This window comes from Lithobates pipiens, unplaced genomic scaffold, assembly GCF_037356315.1.
Source record: "Lithobates pipiens isolate NorthernLeopardFrog02 unplaced genomic scaffold, aLitPip1_a1.2 Scaffold_25, whole genome shotgun sequence".
Classification (NCBI taxonomy): Eukaryota; Metazoa; Chordata; class Amphibia; order Anura; family Ranidae; genus Lithobates; species Lithobates pipiens.
The window spans coordinates 28,684,256-28,692,264 of NW_027507787.1; positions in this window are offsets into that span (position 1 = coordinate 28,684,256).

An 8,009-nucleotide genomic window follows, 5' to 3' on the forward strand; every position below is an offset into this window, starting at 1 on the left:
CGGTTCTTCTGCCGGGCCACCGCGCCTTCTTATAGCTCTTTTAAAGGCGGTGGCCCGGTCTTCTGTCGCCGCCGTTGCCGCCGCCTTCCGTTCTTCTTCTTCTTCTTCTTCTTCTTCTTCTTCTTCTCCAGGAGATGTTGCCTCGACGATCTCTCCGGCCGGAATGCCAGGGACGCACTGCGCGGCCACTTATATAGGGACAAGGGGCGGTGTCACATGGCTTTATGTCACATGGGTTGGTGTCACATGGTGACCCCGCCCCTTACGATGTCATAGTCCCCATGTGACATCAACCCATGTGACCAACCCATGTGACATAAAGCCATGTGACACCGCCCCTTGTCCCTATATAAGTGGCCGCGCAGTGCGTCCCTGGCTTTCCGGCCGGAGAGATCGTCGAGGCAACATCTCCTGGAGAAGAAGAAGAAGAAGAACGGAAGGCGACGGCGGCGACAGAAGACCGGGCCACCGCCTGTAAAAGAGCTATAAGAAGGCGCGGTGGCCCGGCAGAAGAACCGAAGAGGGGGACAAGACCCCCGAAGTCGGGAGAAGAGGCCGGCGTCGAGTAAGAAAGCCGGACTCCTCCGCTAGCAAAAGAGCTACAAGAAGATAGCGGAGGAGTCCAGCGAGAAGACCCCCGAAGACGGAAGACCCCCGGAGCTGTGCAATAAAGTATTTTATCTCGTGTGTTGTGTTTTTTTTTGTACTTTTATTTTACAGGTGAATGGGTAGGGGTACATTGTACCCCATACTCATTCACATAGGGTGGGGGGCCGGTATCCGGGGGCCCCCTTATTAAAGGAGGCTCCCGGATTCCGATAAGCCCCCCGCCCGCAGACCCCGACAACCAACGGCCAGGGTTGTCGGGAAGAGGCCCTTGTCCTCATCAACATGGGGACAAGGTGCTTTGGGGTGGGGGGGCCGCGCGGCCCCCCCTTCCCCAAGGCACCCCCCATGTTGAGGGCACGCAGCCTGGTACGGCTCAGGAGGGGGGGCGCTCGCTCGCCCCCCTTTCCTGGCCGGCCGGGTAGCGTGCTCGGACAAGGGTCTGTTGTGGACTTGGGGGGGACCCCCACGCCTATTTTGTTCGGCGTTGGGGTTCCCCTTTAAGTTCATACCAGGCGGCGGGGCCAGCGACGTCTCCTTCGTGGGCCCCGCCTACCTGGATACCCGCTCGAAATGAGCAGACTTTTCTCCGGGCGGGAAAAGTCCGCTCATTTCAAAAGTACGGCGGACTGGCACACACACGGGCGGATTGTCCGACGGACAGTATTACGGAAATTCCGAAATACTTAGTCCGCCAGACTGCACGCTGAAAAAGTCCGCTGAAGCCCACACACGATCGGACTGTCCGCTGAAATGTGTTTCGGCGGACTAAGTAGGCCAGACAGTCCGCCCGTGTGTACGCGGCTTAACATGTCTGGCAGACTTGGGGTACCGGAAGCTTGCTTAAAGGAGACCATGCCCTGCAAAGTTTCTCCATTGGAATATCATTTACCCTTGGCAGTCAAAGAAAAAATATGGAAAGGGAAATTCGTTAATGTGTTGTCCCTCTTGCCCTTTCACAAAGAATTTGTGGGTAAAGCGGATAGAAAAGGGGATGAGAAACAGGAGGACGACAGGCGTAGGCCTGTACCCAGGTCATTTCATAATTGGCAGTAAGTTTATTGCATTTTTTCTAGAGTTATGGCTGAGAAACGGCCAGAGCTTTGTGGTGGGTTATCCCAGCATGTAGATCATGTGCTGGAAGGAGATATGAATTTTGGTGGCTTAGGGTGGTACTCAGATGATGAGTCTTTTAGGCAGAAACTTTCCATTCACTCCACTCTTAAGTGGGAAATAAAAGATGTAGGATTGTGGCTATATTTAATTCTGCCTCCCAAACAAGGGGCGTTTAAACAGCCTGCATTTAACCACTTGAGCTCGGCTTATGGAAGGGGCTACTATTTTGCATTCAATGAAAGCCAATGTCGTTGGAGTGCTTCATGTAAGTATAAGCATGAATGTGCTTACTGTTCTGGGGCACACCCAGTGGTAAAATGTTTTAAGAAAAACGCCAGAGCAGGGACCAGCAAAGCACAAAGGGATATTTTTACTAAAAGCCTGCATGCCAGTGAAGCTGGGAAATACCAGTAATGCGGCCTTGGCTGCAGTAGTACCCAGACAGGGAGAAGGCTTGATTTCTCATTGAAACTTTGATAATGGTTTTCCGTTCTTTTTTTTCAGGGGAGAGATGCACGACTGTAAATGATGTGAAATCGGTGCAGCTTTTTCCGCAAATTGTAAGGGAAAAAATGTATTAAAAAAAAAGCAGATGGGCAGTTGGAAGGTCCTTTCCAGTCACCCCCCTTTTAATAATTTTCATATCTCCCCTTTGGGAGTTGTGCCGAAGCGGGAGCCAAATGAGTTTTGCATAATCCATCACCTGTTGTTCCCTAAAGGTGTCTCCCTGAATGATGAGCTTGATGATGTATTACGTTCAGTTTTCTATTCGACTTTTGAGGACGTGATCGTCAGGATCTGGTCTTTTGGCCCTTTTGGCCAAAGCCGATATCAAATCGGCATTTCGTCTGTTGCCAATTTCCCCATTGGCTTTTAACTCTTTGAGTTTTTATTTTGATGAGTGTTATTTTTTTGATAAAAGTCTCCCGATGGGTAGCTTGGGGTCTTGTACTCATTTTCAGACCTTCTACATGTTTTTACACTGGGTAATTTGTTGCAAATTAGGTATGGATAGTATAGTTCACTACCTGGATGATTTTTTATTCATCCGGCCCCTGGATTCAGCCGCTTGTGACCACTTGCTGCAGACTTTTTCTGTCATCTCAAGCACTTTTAGAGTGCCTTTAGCGTAAAAAAAACTCTTTTGCCTACCACTTCTTTGGAATTTTTAGGCATATTAATAGACACACAACACATGGCGTTTAGGTTTCCCATGGCAAAGATCCTGAAGCTCAAGTCTCTGATTGCCTAGTTTCTTGGTTGGCATAAGGTCCTCTTGAAGAAAATGCAATCCCTCTTGGGAGTTTTGACTTTTGCTTGCCGGATTATGGCAGTAGAGCATATCCTTTTCTCATAGGATGTATCTTTCACCTTCAGGGCTGAAGTCTCCATTTGCTCATATAAGGCTGTCTAAGTCTTAAAGGAGGATTTGGGTGTATGGGCGAGATTTCTTGACTCATACAATGCTCAATCCTTTTTCCAGATGGACTTTATATTTGCATTGGATTTTCCTCTATTTACAAAAGGCCTATTTCATTGCAACTTTTACACCATCTTTGCAAGGTTACTTAGTCAGTGTGTTTTTTGAGTTATGAAGCCTTGTCTTAGGACAACTTTTGTGGTTGCCTTTTTTGGGACATTCAGAATTATTCTCTGGCTCCAAAAAATGTAGTACGGCATTCGTTATGACTTATGATCACATACTGTTGGATGAGTTGGCTGTTCCTCCTTTCTTCAAAGATCCAAAAACGAATCCCTTGGGCGGGGGGTGTGGATCCTATTGCAGGCACAGAGCGATAGTTCACTATGCCCAGTGGCCCAGTTGATACTGATTAGACCCCAGGTGGGAGGGCATTTTTTCATACATGCCAATACATTACCACTCTCCAAGTACCAATTCGATCATGTGTTGCACAAATGTTTGGCGCACCTGGGATTAAGTAATTACCATTTCTCTTCCACTCCTTTAGAACAGGTGTGGCTTCAGAAGGGGTTTAGTGGTGCCCACCATTAAAGAGCTGGGGAGGTGGAGGTCAGACTGTTTTAAAGTGTATATAAGACCTAATCTTTTTCTTAAATTTTCCCCCGGTTTGAGTAAGTGTGTATGGATTCTGGGGCATTCATACGTATACTGAGCGCGTAAAAGAGTGTCTCAGCACAGCTATTCGGTGAACCTGTCATTGTTGCCGGAATGCTTTACTTTATATTGGAGAGGAATAAGAGGCCTCCAGTGGTTCCAATTGTATTTTCACCAGTCTGGCATGTACCTAGTTTGACCTCCACCTTCCATTTAGGTATTTATTTAGGGGGCAATGACCTAGATAATGTTATAACTTTAGATTTGCTTTTTAAGATAAAGCAAGATTTGCATCATTTTAAGTTGACTTCACCGGATACGGTGATTGTATTTTCAGAAATTGTTCTTCGTCTCTCTTGGTTCACCTCCTCACAGCGGAAGGTGATGAAAAAGATGAGAAAGAGGATAAATAGAGTGATGGCAAAATACACGACTTGATTTGTTTTCGACACGTAGACCTTGAGGGTTGCATCCCAGGCTTTTATAGGCAGGATGGGGTCCACCTCTCAGAAGTGGGGCTGGATATATTTAATCTGGGCCTACAGTGTGGTATAGAGATGGCTGCGGCTTGTGGGGATGTTTATATTCTGATATAAGCTGTATTTATGTTGCTCGACTTCTAACAACTGAGCTATTTGTATTGATTTTATGTTGAATATGGTTCTATTATAATAAAGTTTGAATTTTGTCAATTTTAATAATGTTTTAAACCAATAAAAGTGCAGCGGCCATTATTTGCCACAATATTGTTCTCTCTTTATTATATTTGATGCTTGTTTGAAAATGTGTTAGTGTGGGTGGGTGTGGCCTACAATCTCAAATGGCTTTCCAGGATTTGTAAATCTAGAATGGGTTCAGGAGCCCAGAGATTTTGCAGAGCATTGGACAGGATGAAACCTTCAGCCCTGAGTCCATGGTTTTCCAGCAACCAGAATCTGGATTATTCCCTTTTAGTACCGTATGTGTGTTGATCATGGTTCTAGGTTTCTCATGTGGCAAGGAAGCAGTGCGCATGTATACTTTGAGTGTGTCACTAACCAGGTCAACACCTAGAAGATATATCTGCTACAAAAGCAGCATGTGGACTGACATGTTCTTGGCTGAGAGGTAGTGTATCCCAAGGGTGGGCTGCTTTAAAGCTATCAGGAAGGTTTACCCCCCCTTCATGACCAGGCCATTTCTTGCAATATGGCATTGTGTTACTTTAACTGACAATTGTGCAGTCGTGCAATACTGTACCCAAACAAAATTGACACCCTTTTTTTCCCACGAATAGAGCTTACTTTTGGTGGTATTTGATTTGATTTATGGCATTTTTATTATTATTATTATTATTTTTACTAGTAATGATGGCGATCTGCGATTTTTAGCCGGACTGCGACATTGCAGCACACATGCACATCGGGTCCACCACCATGTAGCGGGCCTGGTATAGCTGTTTAAAGGGCTGACATACAGCTATGGCGATTTGCGGGAAAGAGCCAAACCCCCGCAGTATAATGACGGCGGCTGGTCAGCTAGTGGTTAAAGATGAACTGCAGTCTGCTCACATAATTTGTAATAAAAACATCTTTGCCATTCTGAAGCCTCCCTCCAACCACTTTGCATATTATTTTATATATACTGTTTTGTACTTGCCAAATATGCTGCAGAAATCTCCCTCCACTGAGTCTGGCTGCAACAATTTTAACTGTGGGCAGCTGAAGCTGCTACCTGTTCACTTCCTGGATTTACACAGGGGCACACCTCCAGCTCTGCAGCTCTCATATGCTCTCTTATGACTCATCCCCCTCTCTTCCTGGCAAACTCTCACAAGAGTGAGAGAGTGCTGTGCATGATGTAATAAGCCTAGGCTTTTTACCAGACAAGAAACAAGAAACAGGAAGTGGGGTGTATAAGGTATTTACTGGCAGAAAAAAAATGTTTTACTAGGGTCCACTTTAAGTAACTTCAGACAAGGAAAATGTTTCAAAGGCTTCGCATAATACTTTAAATAAGATAGCAATAGTAGAACAAAGGCAATAGTCTTCAACTAAACATATCTCTATCTCAGGCTTGTGGCTGCCCCAGCATACCTGCACAGGAAGGAGTCAATTTCTGGCAAAGTCCATGATGGCAGTATCAAAGGATTGGAAGCTTCAGGGTGGACTGCAGGCCCCAGCAGTCCCTGCAGGTTGTAGCAGGATCCTGAGGGAAGATGTGCATTAATTGGCACTCCGGGCACAGCATATTCAGCAGGCCAACAGGACAGAGTCCGGCAAAATTAACAGCAGCAACCTGTTTTGTATGCTTGATCGCTCTCTTGCCCTTGAATCTGACACTTGTTCCATTTCTATACAGCACAGGACCAGTAGGTCAAACCCAAGAAAGCCCCACACAAAAGAAAGGGAAAACATGATAAACACTAACCCTTTCAACTGGGGCAGCATAAAACTGTCTTGCTGTCATTTAATGTGCCCTGCCATTATGTAATGTGCCCTGCTCCCATATAATATGCCCTGTTACTATGTGATGTTCCCTGCTGCCCCCCATGTAATGTACCTGCTGCCCCCCCCCCCCATGTAATGTGCCCTGCTTTCCCCATGTATTGTGCCCCGCTAATCCCCATGTAGTGTGCCCTGCTGACCCTCATGTAATATACCCTGTTGACCCACATGTAGTGAACCCTGCTGACCCCCATGGAGTGTACCCTGCTGACCCCCATATAGTGCACCCTGCTGACCTCCATGTAGTGTACCCTGCTTACCCCCATGTAGTGTACCCTGCTGACCCCCATATAGTGCACCCTGCTGACCTCCATGTAGTGTACCCTGCTTACCCCCATGTAGTGTACCCTGCTGACCCCCATGTAGTGCACCCTGCTGAACCCCATGTAGTGTACCTTTCTGACCCCCATGTAGTGTACCCTGCTGTCCCTCATGCAGCACCTCCTGTGCTCTGCCCTGCTGATCTCCTGTGCTCTGCCCTGCTGACCTCCTGTGCTCTGCCCCGCTGACAACCTCTACCCTGCCCTACTGCCCCCTGTACTCTAGTTATCTCAAGTTCAACCCAGAATTGAGCATCTGTGCAGAAAAAAGCAAGCACATATTTCACATTAAATAGGTACATTTTAAAATTGATTGTTTAACCACTTTGCGCCCGCCCTATAGCCTAAAGACGGCTACAGAGCGGACGCTAACTGCCAGGAGGCCATCCCTGGACGTCCTCCTGTTTACTTCCCCTCTGCGCGCCGCCGGGGGCGTGCATCGGGGAAGTTCTGTGCTGGCCGTGTCCCCCGGACACAGCCAGTCACAGATCGCTGTAAACGGCCAATCACAGCGGCTGTTTACAGCGCGATCGGCGTGCCCAATGAGAGATGATCTCATATGTAAACATATGAGATCATCTCTCATCGCCGCTCTCCAGACAGCGTGTGAGGAGGGAGAGATGAACCGCTGTGACATCTCACAGCGGTTAGTGTAAATTTTTTTTAAAAAAAGTAAAATAAAGTGCCCATCTGTCCCCACTGCCACCTCTCCCCACTGCCCCCACTGTCATCTGCCCCCGCTGCCACCTGTCAGTGCCATCTGCCCTCACTGCCACCTGTCATCAGTGGCATCTGTCTTCAGTGCCATCTGTAACCCAGTGCAATCTGACATCAGTGCCACCTGTCATCAGTGCCACCTGTCCCCAGTGCCACGTATAAGTGCCATCTGTCATCAGTACCACCTGTCATCAGTGCCACATATCATCAGTGCCACAGTGCCATCAGTGCCAGATAGTGGCATCTGTCATCAGTGCCACATAGTGTCATCTGTCATCAGTGCCATGTCAGTGTCACATGCCATCAGTGCCACATATTAGTGCCATCTGTCATCAGTGCCACATATCAGTGCCATCTGTCATCAGTGTCAAATGTCATCACTGCCACGTATTAGTGCCATCTGTCATCAGTGCCACGTATTAGTGCCACGTGTCATCAGTGCCACGTATAAGTGCCATCTGTCATCAGTGTCACATATTAGTGCCATCTGTCAGTGTCACGTGTCATCAGTGCCACATATTAGTGGCATCTGTTATCAGTGCCATGTATCAGTGCCACGTATCAGTGCCATCTGTCATCAGTGCCACGTTGGTGTCAAGTGTCATTGTCCTGGTGCTCCAGGGCCTTCAAAATTGTAATAGTTAGTCAACAAGTTAGATGTGTAATTTATGCTCCTAGAACACGTGA